The 16,161-nt window shown below is 40.0% G+C and overlaps 1 protein-coding gene across 1 annotated transcript in view; it reads right to left on the reverse strand.

The window, feature by feature from the left end:
• The window catches only part of CRKL (CRK like proto-oncogene, adaptor protein), a 53,974-nt gene that overhangs the window by 17,220 nt on the left and 20,593 nt on the right, over positions 1-16,161 (reverse strand). The gene's annotated exons all lie outside the window — the stretch shown is intronic.

Below are 16,161 nucleotides of genomic sequence, written 5' to 3' on the forward strand. Positions count from 1 at the left end.
CTGGTTCCCTTTTGTAATTATTTTGGTTTTGCATAGTCCTTAAGAGTTCATTTCCTAGGTTGGTATCTGACTAGTACACTTGTGTGTCCTATATTCTGCCTGTGGTCTTGATATTGTTTGTTCTCAGATCGAAGGACTTCCTTTAATAAGTCTCGTAAGTTTGGTTTGGTTTTTACACACTCCCTTAATTTGTTTATCTGGAAATGACCTTATTTCACCATTATATCTGAACGAGAGTTTTGCAGGATATATTATTCTTGGTTGGCAATTTTTTTCTTTCAAGGTTTTATATGTCATTCCGTTGCCTTCTTGCCTGCATGGTTTCTGCCAAATAATCCGAGCTTAGTCTTATTGTTTCTCCTCTGCTGTACATGACTTTTTGTTTTTCTCGAGCTGCTCTCAGAATTCTTTGTCTTCGGATTTACCGAGTGTAATTATGATATGCCTTGTGATTTTCTTTTGGGGTCTATCCTATATGGGGTTTGTTGAGCTTCATGGATGGTCAGCTTTTCATCTTTCATGATACTGGGGAAGTTTTCTCTCAGCAGTGCTTCAATGATCCTCTGTGTTTTCTGTTTTCTTCCCGTTCTGCAACTTTGATCACTCACAGATTTTTACTTTTGATTGTATCCCACATAATTCTCAGGGTCGCCTCATTTTTCTTCGTTCTTTTTTCCAATTCTTTCCTTAAACAGAGTTGTATCCAAGTGTTTGTCTTCAATTCCATTGATCCTGTCTTCCACCGTTTCAAATCTGCTCCTCAGCCCTTCTATGACACCGTCCATTTATGAAATCTTGTTGTTTATCTTTTGGATTTCTAATTGTTGTTTCTGTATAATTTCTAGTTGTGAATTTATTTTGGCATTTTGTTCCTGCATTGTGTTCCTAAATCCTTCCATTTTTTTGTATTTTCTATTTTTTCCTCATTTTTGTCTGCTTTTTGCTTCAACTCTTGGATAATTCTTAGTATTAGAGATTTGAATTCCCTATCAGGTAGTTCTAGTGCCTTTTTCTTCTACTGGAAAGTCATCTGGTGTTTTATTTTGGACACCTACTAGAACCATCCTTCCCTGTTTTTGTAAATGTTTTCATATTGTCTCCTGTCTTCGGGGCATTCAGTAGTTATTTTTCTCGTTTATTGACTATAGATTTGTTTATCCTTTTCATTTGGCTATGTCTGAGCAGGCGGGCTGCTTGTTTGTGGTTGTTTGCTCATCTGTAGGCATGGTACTTTTCACCTCCTTCTCCGATTGGCAGGGTAAGTCACTCAGATATGGTACAGCAGGGTAGGTCTAGCTGAAGAGGAATTGCTGGGATGGGTTGTTTGTGGCACCTACTACAACCACCAGGGCACGTCGGTAATCAGTGCAGGGCAGGTTTTGGTAGGCCATGCCTGTGCTGCTTGGTGGTGTGATGTTAAGTCCACGGCGCAGGTAGGCAGGATGGAGGGGGGAGATTGTGACGTGTGGAGCTAAGATAGGTATGGGAGAGAGGAGAGAGGAACAGGAGCCAAAAACATACAAATAGAGTGCTAGGGGAGACTGCCTTTGGAGTGGAGAGATGAGAGACTATGAAATGGAGAAAAACAAACAGTAGAAGAAAAAAGAAAAGAATGAATAAATAAAAACTAGAAAGAAAAAAGAACAGCAAAGCTTCCAGGGATCCAACCGGCGCGGCTACAAGGTCTGGGGAAGTTGTTCCCAGGTGTTGAAATACAGCCTGGCTAGGAGGCATAGAGGTATTCAGCGCACCAGGTATCCAGGAGAAAGGAAGAGAAGGAAGGTATAGACAGACAAGAAAGTGAGTAATGAAGAAAGACAAAAAGGGAAAAAGAGGGAAGAAAACAAAACAAATTTTAAAAAAAGAACCCACCCCCCCAAAAAAAACGGGAAAAAAAAAAAACACGAAGAAAGAAATGCGCTCAGGGATCCCTCTGCACGTCTGCATAAGCTTAGGGGGTAGGTCCCAAGCAGCACAGCACCGCCCGGCCAGAATGGGCTCCCAACTCAAGAAAAGAAAAAGAAAACAAACAATTGAAAACAAACAAAAATAGCCCCGGGATCCCAGCAGCGAGACAGCATGGACCGGGAAGCAGTTCCACACTCAAACGGAGCTCCACAGCCCCTCAGGAAGAAGATGGCACACGGAGCCAGGTATTTGAGCAAAAGGAGGGGGAGATGGTGAGATGTAAGGAAGGAATCAAAAGAAGCGGAAAAAGGCAACACCAGCAGCCAACAGATGGCACTCAGAGAGTTGGCCAGTGAGGGCAGGTGGAATCCAAGCAGCCGGTGCTTCCTGGCCAAGAGACTGTGGCTGCGGGAAGCAGAGGAGGCTGAGTGGGGATGACCAAGGGTGGGGGGTCGGAAAGTGTGTATCGCTGTTTACCGGTTGTTCTTTCTCCTGCTGGAAGCTCCGTGAAGCTGCTTTCTCGTACCCCTGTTCGCTGATCTCTGATACGAGTCCAAGATGGTAGATACGTGCTGCAGTAGCTGATAGGGGACCTCTACATGTATCTCTCCTCGGTGTCTGTTCACGGTCAGTTTCTTATTCCATTCAGTGCTTGGCTGAGTTCTTTCTCTCTTCATTTGATGTTTAAGATTTCAGGATTGCTGTCTTCTACGTTTGGCTTAGTTTTTCGTATCTTTGTTGTAGAGGGATGGCATGGTGCTTCTGCCTAGAGAACCATGTTGCTGGCCCAATTGATTTTTGTATGTTTATCTTGTATCCTGAAACTTTGCTGAAATCTTGTATTACCTCCAGTAGTTTTCTTGAGGATTCTTTGGGGTTTTCTGTGTATAAAATCATATCATCTGCAAATAGAGATACTTTGAATTTTTCCCTATCAATTTGGATGCCCTTTATTTCTTTTTCTAGCGTAACTGCTCTGGCTAGCACCTCCAGCACAATGATGAATGAAGTGGTGATAAAGGGCATGCTTGTCTGGTTCCCGTTCTCAAAGGGAATACTTTCAAAGTCTCTCCATTTAGGACGATGCTGGTTGTTGGATTTGCATAAATGCCCTTAATCATACTGAGGAATTTCACTTCTATTCCTATTTTGTTGAGAGTTTTAATCATGAATGGGTGTTGGACTTTGTCAAAATCCTTTTCTGCATCAGTTTGATAAGATCATGTGGTTCTTGTCTTTTGTTTTACTTACGTGATAGATTACATTGATTGTTTTTCTAACGTTGAACCATCCCTGCATACTGGTATAAATCCCACTGGATGGTGGTGAATTATTTTTTTGATATGTTGTTGAATTGTATTGACTAGAATTTTGTTGAGGATTTTTACATCAGTGTTCATGAGGGATACTGGTCTGTAATTTTCTTTGTTTGTGGTGTCCTTACCTCGCTTTGGTATCAGTGTTATACTGGTTTCATAGAATGACTTTGAGAGTATTCTATCCTTTATGCTCTGAAATACCTTTAGTGGTAGTGGTGTTAACTCTTTTCTGAAAGTCTGGTAGAATTCCCAGTGAAACCATCTGGGCCAGGGCTTTTTTTGGTAGGGAGTTTTTAAATTACCTTTTCAATCTCTTCTTTTGTTACAGGTTTATTCAGTTGTTCTACTTCTGTTTGTGCTAGTTTAGGTAGGCAGGTAGTTTCTAGAAATATGTCCATTTTCTCTAGGTTTTCAAATTTGTTAGAGTACTATTTTTCATTGTGCTCTCTTATGATTCTTTTACCATAGTACTACGAAAAATTAGGGTTTGTTGCGATATCACCCATCTCATTTATTATATAGGTTATCTGCTTCCTCTTCTGTTTTTCTTTTGTCAGTTTGGCCAGTGGTTTATCGATTCTGTTGATCTTTTCAAAGAACCAGCTTTTGGTCTTGTTAACTCTTTCAATTGTTTTTCCATTCTCTATTTTATTTACTTATGCTCTAATTATTTCCTTTCTTCTGGCGCCCAAGGGCTTCTTTTGCTGCTCTCTTTCTACATGTCCAAGTTGTAGGGTTAATGTTGTGATTTTGGACCTTTCTTCTTTTTGGATGTGTGCATTTATTGCTATAAACTGACCTCTGAGCACTGCTTTTGTTGTGTCCCAAAGGTTCTGGTAGGATGTGTTTCCATTCTCATTTGATTCTGTGAATTTCTTTATTCCATCCTTAATTTCTTCTATAACCCAATAGTTTTTGAGCAAGGTGTTGTTCAGTTTCCATGTGTTTTTCTTCCTTCCTTTTTCTGTTGCTGACTTCTACTTTTATGGCTTTATGATCAGAAAAGATGCTTTGTAATACTTCAATACTTTGGTTTCTGTTAAGGCTTGCCTTATGACCTAATATGTGGTCTATTCTCGAGAATGTTCCACGTGCCTTGGAGAAGAAAGTACACTTGTCTGCAGATGGGTGGAGTGTTCAGTATACGTCTATGAGATCAAGTTGCCGGATTGTGGCATTTATATCTTCCGTATCTTTATTGAGCTTCTTTCTACATGTTCTGTCCTTCAGCAAAAGAAGTGTGTTTAAGTCTCCTACTATTATTGCGGAGCTGTCTCTGTCTCTCTTTTCAATGCTGTTAATTTGTTTTATAAATTTTGGAGCCCTGTCATTGACTGTGAAAATATCCATTACAGTTACATCCTCCTAATGTACTGACCCTTTAAGCAATATATAGTGTTCTTCCTTATCCTTTGTGGTGGATTTTACTTTAATGTCTATTTTGTCAGAGATTAATATTGCCACCCTGCTCCTTTCTGGGTGTTGTTTGCTTATTTTTTTCCATCTTTTGAGTTTTAGTTTGTTGGTGTCTTTAAGTCTAAGGTGTGTCTCTTGGAGACAGCATATAGCGGATTGTGTTTTTTTAAACCATTCTGCAACACACTGTCTCTTTATTGGTGCATTTAGTCAATTTACATTCAGCATAATTATTGATAGGTATGAGTTCAGTGTGGTCATTTGAATGTCTTTTGTGTCTGTGTTGCTGACCGTTTCATTGTTCCAGTAAATTTTATGTGCTAAGTCGTTTTTCTTTATATATTTTCTTTTCATCTTTTTCACTGTTGTTGACTTTGTATTTACTGAGTCTTTACGTTTTTCTTTTTTATTTTGATGCGTACGATTGTTAGTTTCCTTTCTGATTACCCTAATATTTACTCCTATTTTTCTAACTTTAAACCAGTCTTTTCTTTGTTTACAGTGGTTTGACATCCTCTCCGTATGAAAAATCTATGACTACATTTTTTAGTCACTCTTTATTTTAATGTTGTCTTTTACATATTGACATCTCTTTCCATATTTTCAGTGTTTGAGCTTTCAATTATTTTTGTGACTTCCCTATCTGGCTTGACATCTGGTTAATCTGCCCTGTGTTCTATTCTTGGGTTGTTATCTGATGTTATTGATTTTCTAACCAGAAGACTCTCTTTAATACTTTTTTTCAATGTACTTCTATTGTACTTTAGATGAAGGTTTACAGAATAAATAGCTTCTCATTAAACAGTCAGTACACATATTGTTTTATGACACAAGTTAACAACCCCAAGACATGTCAACACTCTCCCTTCTCGACCTTGGAGGACTCTTCGTTTTTTTTTTTGGGGGGGGGGGAATATACATAGCCAAAGTTACACCATTTCAAAATTCTCCACATGTACAAATCAGTGACATCAATTACATTCTTCTAGTTGTGCTACTATTTTCACTATCCTTTTCCAAATTATTCCATCACCATTATCTTCCACTCACTGCCCCCTAGACTTCCCATCAAACCTTTTGAGTTGCTGCTGTCAATTTGGTCTCATGTAGATAATTCTTTTTTTTTTTCTTTTTGTACCTTAGATGAAAGTTTGCAGAACATATAGTTTTTCATTAAACAGTTAGTACACGTATTACCCTATGACAATGGTTAACAACCCCACTACATGTCAACACTGTCCCTTCTCAACCTTGGGTTCCCTATTCACCACCTTCCCTGTCCCATCCTGCCTACTAGTCCTGGTCCCCGGACTGCTGTACCTCATTAGTCCTGTTTTGTTTTATAAGGCTGTCCAATCCCTAGCTGAATGGTGAACTTCGGGAGTGACTTCACCACTGAGCTAAAAGAGTGGAATTGTGCTCTACATCCTTTTCCAGCTCTGTCCAGGACCCTCTAATATGCTCCTGGTCAGAGCAGTCTGTGGTGGTAGCCAGGCACCATCTAGCTGTACTGGACTCAGTCTGGTGGATGCCGTGGTAGCTGTGGTCCATTAGTCCTTTGGACTAATCTTTTCCTTGTATCTTGTTCTCTTCATTCTTCCTTGCTCCCGAAGGCGTGAGACCAGTGGAGTATCTTAGATGGCTGCTCACAGGTTTAAAGACCCCAGACACTACTCACGAAGGTAGAATGTAGAACATTGTCTTTATAAACTGTGTTATGCCAACTGAGCTAGATGTTCCCCAAGACTGTGCTCCCCACAGTCCTCACCCAGCAATTCAGTCCCTCAGGGAGTTTGGATGTGTCTGTGGCACTTCCATGACCTTTCCTTGTACAAGCTGTGCTGGTTTCCCCAGTATTGTATACTATCTTACCCTTTACCAAAGTTACCACTCATCTATTGTCTATTTACTCCCCCCCACCCCTTCCATCCCTTGTAACTATCAAAGATTGTTTCTTTTTGTGTGTAAACTTTCACGTGAGTTTTTACAGTAGAGGTGTCATACAATATTTGTCCTTTTGAGAATGACTTATTTCACTCAGCATAATGTCCTGCAGTTTCATCCATGAGATGGTTCACATATTCATCATTGTTCTTTACTACTGCATACTACTCCAATTTGTGTATGTACAATAGTTTGTTCATCAATTCATCTGTTGATGGGCATCTAGGTTGTTTCCATCTTTTTGCTATTGTAAACAGTGTTGCAATGAATATAGGTGTGCATACGTCTATTCGTGTGACGGCTCTTATTTCTCCAGTGTATATTCCTAGGAGTGGGATTGCTGGATCGAATGGTATGTCTATTTCTAGCTTTCTGAGGAAGTACCATATCACTTTCCAAAATGGTTGTATCATTTTGCATTCCCACCGGCAGTGCATAAGAGTTCCGATCTCCCCGCAGCCCCTCCAACATTTGTTATTTCCAGTGTTCTGGATTCGTGCCAGTAATGCCAGGGTGAGATGGTATCTCATTGTGGTTTTAATTTGCATTTCTCTAATGGCTAGTGATTGTGAGCATTTCCTCATGTGTCTGTTGGCCATTTGAATGTCTTCTTTGGTGAATTGTCTGTTCATTTCCTTTGCCCATTTTTTAATTGGATTATTTGTCTTTTTGTTGTAGAGGTGCTGGATTTTCTTATAGATTTTAGAGATTAGACCTCTGTCTGCCCTGTAATGTCCAAAAATTTTTTCCCAGTCTGTAGGTTCTCTTTTTACTCTTTTGGAGAAGTCTTTTGATGAGCATAACTGTCTCATTTTTAGAAGAACCCAGCAATCTAGCTTATCTTCTGGGGTTTGTGTGTTGTTTGTTTTGGTTTGTATCCTGTTAACGCTGTGCATTGGGGCCTCTAGCGTTCATCCTATCTTTTCTTCTGTGAACTTTATACTTTTTGGCTTTATATTTAGGTCTTTGATCCAAATTCAATTAGTGTTTGTGTATGGTGTGAGGTATGGCTCCTGTTGCATTTTTTTGCAGATGGACATCCAATTTTGCCTGCACTGTTTGTTAAAAAGACTATCTTTTCACCATTTGATGGTCTTTGGGCCGTTGTCGAAGATCAGGTGACTGCAGGTGGATGGATTTACATCTGGGTTTTCAATTCTGTTCCATTGGTCAATGTATCTATCACTGTACCAGTACCAGGCTGTTCTGACTACCATAGCTGTATAGTAGGTTCTGAAGTCAGGTAGTGCAAGTCCTCCTCCTTTATTCTTCTTCTTCAATACAGCTTTACTTATCCAGGGCTTCTTCCCTTTCCATATAAAGTTAATGATTAGTTTTTCCATCTCTTTCAATAATGTTGTTGGTATTTGGATCGGTATTGCATTGTGTTTGTAAATTGGTTTGGGTAGAATTGTCATTTCCACTATGTTGAGCCTACCTACCCATGAGCATGGAATGTTTTTCCATTCATGTAGATCCCTTTGGGTTTCTTGAAGTAGTGTTTTACAGGTTTCTTTGTATAGGTCTTTTACAACTCTGGTTAGATTTACTCCTAACTATTTTAATTTTTTAGGGGCTATTGTAAATGGTATTGATTTCCTTTCTATTGTTTTCTTTATTGGTGTATAGCAATCCAACTATTTTTGTATGTTTACCTTGTATCCTGCTACACTACTGAATCTTTCCATTAGTTCCAGCAGTTTTCTTGTGGAGTCTTTAGGGTTTTCTGTGTATTGTATCATATCATCCACACACAGGGACTGTTTATCTTCTTTATTACCAATTTGGATGCCCTTTATTTCTTTTTCTTGGCTTACTGCTCCAGCTACGACTTACAGCACAATGTTCAATAGGAGTGGAGATAAAAGGCATCCTTGTCTTGTTCCTGTTCTCAAGGGGAATGTTTTCAGCCTCTCTCCATTAAGAATGATATTGGCCGATGGCCTTCCATAGATGCTCTTTATTATGCTGAGAAATTTCCCTTCTATACATATTTTATTAAGGGTTTTTATCAGGAATGGGTATTGGACTTTGTCAAATGCCTTTTCTGTGTTAACTGAGATGATCATGTGATTCTTTTCTTTCCTTTGATTTATGTGGTGGATTACACTGATTGATTTTCTAATGTTGAACCATCCCTGCATACCTGGTATGAATCCTACTTGGTTGTGGTGTATTATTTTTTTGATATGATGCTGAATTCTATTGCCTAGAATTTTTGCGTCTATATTCATGACATATTGGTCTGTCATTTTCTTTTTCTGTGGTGTCTTTGCCTGGTTTTGGTATCCGAGTTATGCTGCCTTCATAAAATGAATTTGGAAGTATCCCTTCCTTTTCTATGTTCTGAAATATTTTGAGTAGTACTAGTATAAGCTCTTCTCTGAATGTTTGGTAGAATTCTCCAGTGAAGCCACCTGGGCCAGGGCTTTTTTGGGAGTGAGTTTTTTTTTATTACCTTTTCAATCTCTTCTCTTGTTATGGGTCTGTTCAGATTTTCAAGATTACTTTGTAGTAGTCTGGGTAGGTAGCATGTTTCTAGAAATTTATCCATTTCCTCTAGGTTTTCAAATTTGTTGGAGTGTAGTTTTCCATAATACTGTTATAATCCTTTTTATTTCAGTTGGGTGTGTTATAGTGTTCCCCATTTCATTTCTTATTTGGGTTATTTGTGTCCTCTCCGGTTTTTCTTTTGTCAGTCTGGCCAGTGGTTTGTCGGTTTTGTTGATTCTTTCTATTGTTTTTCTATTCTCTATTTCATTTGATTCTGCTCTGATGTTTATTATTTCCTTTCATCTAGCAGCTGTGGGCTTTTGTTGCTGTTCTTTGTTTGAATTGTGTAATTAATGTTTTGATTTTGTCCATTTCTTCTTTTTAGAGGTGTGCATCTATTGCTATAAAGTGTCCTCTGAGGACTGCCCTTACTGTGTCCCAAAGGTTTTGGTATGATGTGTTTTCATGCTCGTTTGATTCTAGAAATTTTTTGATTCCATCTCTGTTTCTTCTATTACCCAGTGATGTGTAAGCAGGGTGTTATTCAGTTTCCATATACTTGATTTTTTCTCCTTGGTCTTCCTGATGTTAACTTCTACCTTGATGGCATTGTGCTCAGAGAAGATACTTTGTATTATCTCAGCATTTTGGATTTTGTTGAGAATTGCTGTGTGGCCTAAGATGTGGTCTATTATGGAGAATGTTCCATGCACTGGAAAAGAATATGTACCTTGCAGCTGTTGCGTGTAGTGTTCTATGTATGTCTACGAGGTCAGGTTGGTTGACTGTGCCCTTTGGGTCTTCTGTATCCTTGCTGAGTTTCTTTCTAGATGTTCTGTCCTTTACCGAGAGCGGTGTGTTAAAGTCTCCCACAATTATTGTGGAGCTGTCAATTTCTCTTTCCAGAACTGTTAAGAGTTTATGTATTTTAGAGCCCTGTCATTGAGCGTGTAGGTGTTTATCATGGTTATGTCTTCATGATGTATCGTCCCCTTAATCATTATATGTGTCCTTCTTTGTCTTTTATGGTGGATTTTGTTTTAAAGTCTATTTTATCTGAGATTAGTATTGCCATTCCTGATCTTTTGTGGTAGCTGTTTGCTTGATATATTTCTTTCCATCGTTTGATTTTTAATAAATTTAAGTCTCTGTTTCTAAAGTGTACCTCTTCTAGAGAGCATATGGATGGATCCAAATTTTTTGATTCATTCTGTCACTCTCCATTTCTTTATGGGTGCATTTAGGCCATTTACATTCAGTATAATTATGGATAGGTGTGAGTTTATTGTCATCACTTTTGTAGTGCTTTTTTTTGTGGTGCTGACATCTTCCTTGTTCCTCTTACTCTCCTGTGCTGGGTTCCTATTGTTTGTGGATTTTTTTTTTCCATTTCTTTTGTTTTTGTGGGGTTTTTACTGTGTTTATGCTTTTCTTTGATGATTAGGTTTGCTAACATTGTTTGTGGTTATCTTGAAATTTATCCTTATCTTCCTAGATTTGAACCAGTCTATTATTACTTGTTATCGCCTTGCCTTCCTCTCCATTAGAAGGTTCTATCCCCACATAGTTTATTCCCTCTTTTATTGTTCTGATACTGTTGTCATTTACAGATTAACCTCTTGGGCTGCCTGGTGTAATTCTTTTAGTTTTGGGTGGTCCTTAAGAGTTCATTTCCTAGGTTGGTATCTGGCTAGTACAATCCTGTGTCCTATATTCAGCCTGTGGTCTGATGTTGTTTGTTTTCAAATCGAAGGACTCCCTTTAATAAGTCTTGTAAAGTTGGTTTGGTTTTTACATAGTCCCTTAATTTCCGTTTATCTGGAAATGACCTAATTTTACCATCGTATCTGAATGAGAATTTTGCAGGATATATTATTCTTGGCTGGCAATTTTTTCTTTCAAGGTTTTATATATGTCATCCCATTGCCTTCTTGCCTGCACGGTTTCTGCCAAATAATCTGAGCTCAGTCTTATTGTTTCTCCTCTGTATGTGACTTTTTGTTTTTGTCAAACTGCTCTCAGGATCCTTTGTCTTTGGTTTTAGCTAGTGTGATTATGATATGCCTTGGTGATTTTCTTTTGGGGTCTATTCTATATGGGGTTCACTGAGCTTCTCGGATGGTCAGCTTTTCTTCTTTCATGATATTGGGGAAGTTTTCTGTCGGCAATTCTTCAATGATCCTCTCTGTGTTTTGTTTTCTACACCTGTTCTGAATCTCCGATCACTCACAGATTTCTTTTTTTGATTGTATGCCACATAATTCTCAGTGTTTCATTTTTCTTCGTTCTTTTTTCTGATTTTTCCTCAAACATTTGTCTTCAATGTCGCTGGTCTTATATTCCACTGTTTCAAACCTGCTCCTCAGCCCTTCTACGACACTGTCCATTTCTGAAACCTTGCTGTTTATCTTTTGGATTTCTAATTGTTGTTTTTGTATGGTTTCTAGTTGTGAATTTATTTTAGCATTTTGTTCCCGTATTATTTTAATTCTTCCTTTTTTTTTTTGGTTTTTTCCATGAATTTGTGTTTTTCCTCATTTTTGTCTGCTTTTTGCTTCGACTCTTGGATAATTCTGAATATGAGAGATTTGAATTCCCTATCAGTTAGTTCCAGTGTCTTTTCTTCTACTGGAAAGTCATTTGGTGTTTTATTTTGGACACCTACTGGAACCATTCTGTCCTGTTTTCATATATGTTTTGATACTGTCTGTCTTTGGGGCATTCAGTAGTTATTTTCCTCGTTTATTGATTGTAGATTTGTTTCATCCTGCTTTTTTGTATTATTTGGTTATGTCTGAGCAGGTGGGATGTGTGTTCTTTATTGTTTGCTCATCTGTGGGCATGATACTTTTCACCTCCTTCTCCAATGGGCAGGGTCAGTCACTCAGGTATGGTACAGAAGGGCAGGTCCAGCTCAAGGATAGTCGCTGGGATGTATTGTTTGTGGCAAGCACTAGGCGTGACAGTGTAGTCTGGGAATTAGTGCAGGGCAGGTTCTGCAGGTTGTGCCTGTGCTGCTTGGGAGCATGATGTTCAGCGCATGGTGCAGGAAGGCAGGAAGGAGGGGGGAGGATTGTGATGTGTGGAGCTAAGATGGGTATGGGAAAGATGAGAGAGAGGAGAGAGTAAGAGGAGCCAAAAACATACAAACAAAAAAGAGTGCTAAGGGAGCTTGCTATTGGAACGGAGAGATGAGAGACTGAGAAATGGGGGAAAACAGTAATGAAAGAAATGAAAGGTAAATGCCACCAGTGATGTCCCTGTGTGTCTGCACAGAGTAAGGGAGTAGCTTCCAATTCCCGCGGCACTGCTCGGCTAGAAGGGGCTCCCAAGCTGAGAAAAGAAAAAGTAAACAAAGAAACAAACAAATCAAAGCAGAACAAATCAGAGCAAACAAACAAGAAGCCCCAGGGGTCCTACCAGGGTGGCGGCACTAGCCGGGAGGCAGTTTCAGTCAAGTGGTGTTTCACAGCCTTTCAGGAAGGAGTAAAGATGGCACACGGAGCCAGGTAGTTGAGAGAAAGGAGGGGGAGGTAGTGAGATGCAAGTAAGAAATCTAAAGAAGTGGAAAAAAGCAACAGCCACCAAAAAAAAAAAAAAAAAAAAAAACTGCAGCCAACAAATGGCACTTAGGGAGCTGGTCAATGCGGGTGGGTGGAATCCAAGCAACACCAGGGTGAAACCGGTGCTTCCCTGCTGAGACTGTGGCTGCGGGAAGCAGAGGAGGCTGAGTGGGGATGAAGAAGGGTAGGAGGTGGGAAAGCGTGTATCGCTGGTTACCAGTTGTTCTGTTTCCTGCTGGAAGTTCCGTGAAGCTGCTTTCTCGTACCCCCTGTTCGCTGATCTCCGATAGGAGACTAAGACGGCAGACCCGTGCTGTGGTAGCTGATAGGGGACCTTTGCATGTCTCTCTCCTCGCTTTCTCTTCTGGGTCAGCTTCTTGTTCCATTCGGCATTTGGCTGCGTTATCTCTTCATTTGATGCTTAGGGTTTCTGGATTCATGTGTGACACTGTCTGATTTCATTTTTCAGATCTTTCCTGTGGAGGGACAGCGTGGTGCTTCTGACTATAGCACCATGTTGCCCAGAAGTCTCCTTTATTATTTCTTGTAATTTTGGTTTAGTTTTTGCAAATTCCCTAAACTTCTGTTTATCTGGAAATGCCCTAATTTCGCCATCATATTTGAGAGACAGTTTTGCTGGATATATAATTCTTGGGTGGCAGTTTTTTTCCTTCAAGGCTTTATATATGTCATCCCGCTGCCTTCCTGCCTGCATGGTTTCTGCTGTGTAATCTGAGCTTATTCTTATTGACTCTCCTTTGCAGATGACTTTTTATTTATCCCAAGCTCCTCTTAAAATTCTTTGTCTTTGGTTTTGGCAAGTTTTGTTATGTCTTGGTTACTTTCTTTTGGGATCTACCTTATGTGGGGTTTGATGAGCATCTTCAATAGAAATCTTCTCATCTTCCATGGAATCAGGAAGTTTTCTGCCAACAAATCTTCAACAATTCTCCATTTTCTGTTATCCATCCCCCCCATCCCATCCTGATACTCCAATCACTCGGAGGTTATTCCTCAATAGAGGCCCACATAATTCTTAGGGTTTCTTCATTTTTAAAAAATTCTTTTATCTCATTTTTCCTTAAATAAGTTGTCAAGTGCTTTATCTTCAGCCTAATTCTGACTTCCATTGCCTGAATTCTGCTCCTATGACTTTCTATTGGGTTGTCTAATTCTGAAATTTTATTGCTAATCTTCTGGATTGCTGATTGCTGTCTCTCTGGATTCATGTAGCCTATTAAAATTTGTCATTATGCTCTTGAATAACCTTCTTAAGTTCCTCTATTGCTTTGTCTATGTGTTCCTTGGATTGTCCTGCATTTTGCATGATCTCCTTCCTGATCTCTGCATAGTTCTGTATATTAATCTTTTGTATTCGACCTCCAATAATTTCAAGAAATTTTCTTCCTCCAGCAAATTTCTTGGTTCTTTATTTTGGAAGCTTGCTGAAGCCATCATGGTCTGCCTTTTTGTGTGATTTGATATTGACTGTTGTCTCCGAGCCATCAACAAGTTGTTATATTTATGTTTGCTTACTGTGTCCTACCTTTTTGTTTTGATATGCCCAAATAGGCTGCTCATGTGAGCTAGATTATTGGTGCCTTTGAAGCCCTAATGTCCTATTACCAGGTAGTTAAGAGTTGTTACTAGGTATGTGAGCCCAAGAGTCTCCCCTAGGTGTTTAGGATGAAGGCTGTCCCTGTTCCCTAGAGCACATGGGTGGGTAGGTTCTGCAGTCACACTGTGAGCACCCAATGCTGTTGGCTGTAAGGACTAGGGGGCATAACTTATTCTTGGACCCATGTCGCAGGTGGCTAGGTGGTGTGGGTGGATCCACCAGTCCTCAGGCCCCTGATGTGGGTGAGGACATTGCTTAATGGGCAGAGCAGTGTCAAATGTCATGAACCTGCCACTTGTCCACAAAGCTGATACAGCTGAAGTTAGGCTTCAGGTATATACCCTGCTATACTGTGGTAATGAAGTTGAAATGGGCCCACATAGGCCTGTGCAGGGGTAAAAGGCATTCAAAGTCCATAGACCCCTTATGCCTGTGCCTAGGCAAAGGAGCTGTGCCTATCCTGAGTTCCTGGCTTAGCGGAGCCAGCAGATTATTTTTTCCTGTTAAGTTATCCCCTCGCCAAGGTCAGGAAAACGGCTCAGGGCGCAGGACAGGTCCTACTTCCGGCCTGGGGGACTCAGCAATTGCTGAAGTCTGCCCGGGACCCAGTGCTGAGTGGGGAAGGGCAGGTAAATGGGAGAGAGGTTCTTCTCAAAGGGGATGTTTTCTAATCCACGCAGTAGGTCAGACACAAGTGCTTATCTTTTGCTGACTGATCGCTGCTTTTTACTGGTTCTGGATGCCCGAGTAGACTCTCCGTCGCTCTGTCTTTCCTGATGCGGAAAACGCCTCCCGAGTGCTACGGCTTGCCTTACGGTGCACGCAAGCCAATCCAGCCTGAAGGGTGCCAGCTCCTGCCAGGTCAGGTCTGGCAACTCCTCGCTGCTTCCGAATCATCTCTCCCTCCCGTCACTCAGTCCAATTCCTCAACTTTGCCTTTGATGTTCAGGGCTCCTAGATTGTCATATATAATTGATTCACTTGTTTTTTCAGGTCTTTGTTGTAAGAGGGACCACAGGATGCGTCTGAATACTCCGCCATCTTGGCCCCACCTCCTCCTTGATATGTTTTGAATTGGCTTGTGTATGGTGTGAAGCCTGGATCCTGATTCATTCTTCTGCATGTGTAAATCCAATTTTCCCAGTATCATTTATTTTTCTCAGAAGTAGTTTGCCAGGTCCTTCTTCCTAATCTGTCTTAGTCTGGAAGTGCCACTGAAACCTGTCCACCATGGGTGACTCTGCTGGTATTTGAAATACCGGTGGCATAGCTTCCAGTATCATAGCATCATGCAAGCCACCACAGTATGACAAACTGACAGACAAGTGGTGGATTCACTGAAATTCTTTCCCTACTGAATGAACTTAGCTTCCTTGTTGAAAATAAGCTGACCACAGATATATACTGATTTATTACTAGACTTCCAATTCTATTCTATTTGTCTATATGTCTATTGTTATACCAGGACCAGGCTGTTTTAATTATTGTGGCTTTATAGTATGTTTTGAAATTCTGGAGTGTGAGTCCTCCTACTTTATTACCACAATTTGTTTATCAATTCATCTGTTGATGGGCATTTAGGTTGTTTCCACCTTTTATCTATTGTGAATAGGGCTGCAATGAACATCGGTGTACAAGCTCATTTTACACAATCTTCAAGATTGCTTTAGCTATTTGCCTTTCCATATAAATTTGAGGATTGGCTGTTCTATTTCTGCAAAGAAGGCTGTTGAAATTGTGATGGGGACTGCACTGCATTTATAGATTGCTTTGGGTAGTACTGACATCTTAACTATATTATGTGTTCCAATCCATGAACATGGGATGTTCTTCTATTTATTTAGATCTTTGATTTCTTTTAGTGATGTTTTATACTTTTCTGTGTACAAGTCTTTCACAT

Source organism: Trichechus manatus, unplaced genomic scaffold (genome assembly GCF_000243295.1).
Source record: "Trichechus manatus latirostris isolate Lorelei unplaced genomic scaffold, TriManLat1.0 scaffold00157, whole genome shotgun sequence".
Classification (NCBI taxonomy): Eukaryota; Metazoa; Chordata; class Mammalia; order Sirenia; family Trichechidae; genus Trichechus; species Trichechus manatus.